Raw genomic sequence first — 1582 nt, forward strand, 5'->3', positions numbered from 1 at the left:
GATTTAATAATAATTGCATCAGCTCATAAGAACCTGCATAAAATTCTGTGTATTTTCGTTTTCGTATTTAGGGCCAGACAAGATTACAAAACACTAGTTTCTACGTTCAACCATAGAACACGACGAATCATTTTCCACTCGCAAGCATCTTTTTGTCTTGCTATAACCAAAAATAACGTATAGTGAGAAAAGTGGTCCTTTTCTCACACCCGTTAATTTTCCAAAAAAATTAATCAAATCGTCGGTCCAAATTATTCCCATTATCTGTATCAATTAGTCTTTGCCAGTTTCTGCCGGGAGATATCACTGCGTTCTGAATGAAATGCATTTTTTTGGAACCTAAAATCTAGTCAACTTTTCTATGTAAAATGCTAGTAGGATGCCACCAAGGTACGCTGTGGTATTATTTCTTTTCAGTCCGAAATAACGCAAGAATATTGGAAAATTCAGCAAGATGGTAATAAATATTTCATGTCGACCCACTTACCATTTCACGGACGCAAACGCTCATTCACCATTGCGACAACGTGGATGAAGTATGCGAAGGTGATGGCAGAAATTGGCCTGCATGAAGCAGTTTAAATTTTCCTAATTTACTGCACTTATTCTTGCATTATTTCAGACTGAAAAAAATAATACCACAGCGCACTTTAGTGGCATCCTACAAGCACATTGCATAAGAAGTCGGTGTTGCGTCTTCTTTGGGAACGGAACAGTGGAGACATACAGGTCTCTCACCGCTCGAGACATGTCACTGTTCCACGAGGGGCGCATTTTATATCGCAAAGGCTATTTGTAGGAATAATTACCCAAACTAAGCTAACTTTGCACAGTGCTGTTCACTCAGCTACCTGAAAAGTGGAGAGACATATTTATTCACGACTGCTATCGCCCCTCAAGATCACTGGTTCCGCTTACTTCGGCACGTTTGCTGCATATGTGGCGGATTAGTTTCTGCCACTCTATGTACCTAGCCTAAATTCAAGTCGCTATTCGTGCATCACCAAAGTGCTTTCCGACTCTCTGGAAGGCCTGAATACCTCGTACCTTGTATCTTGTCATTCGAGGTGTATAGATGTTTATATTTAGTTGCATTTGCACTGAAGGTGTGGATCAAGCCCTCTTAGGTATGCCTTGCTCACACTTCCGCCTTGATTTCAAAGTCATTTTTGTGTTCCAGCACTGACGCCTCAAGTCCAACACGATAAAATTGATACAGGTGTGCCATTACTGTTAATTAGACGCCCACCTTTATGGCTGTCATCAAATGGGTTAAGAGTTGCTAGCCTGAGTCAAACGTAACTTTCCGTAACTGAAGGGATCAAAGTTGGCATAAATTGGCCATCGTCGAAAATGTGGAGTGCTGCTAGAGTTTTGAGAGGTGTTGTGCGCCTTTCCAATTCCAACTAATGTGGTAATATACATTCACAATATCGTGGATAATTTTCAGCCGCATATGGACGGTGATAAACATATATTACTCATAATGATTCTGCTCCTGTCCGCCTAGTCTATTTGACTCAGGAGTGTATGATGCAAATGTGATTTTAACGCAACCCACGCCATTCATTATTCTAGTTCC

This window comes from Echinococcus granulosus (genome assembly GCF_000524195.1).
Source record: "Echinococcus granulosus chromosome Unknown EG_S00165, whole genome shotgun sequence".
Classification (NCBI taxonomy): domain Eukaryota; kingdom Metazoa; phylum Platyhelminthes; class Cestoda; order Cyclophyllidea; family Taeniidae; genus Echinococcus; species Echinococcus granulosus.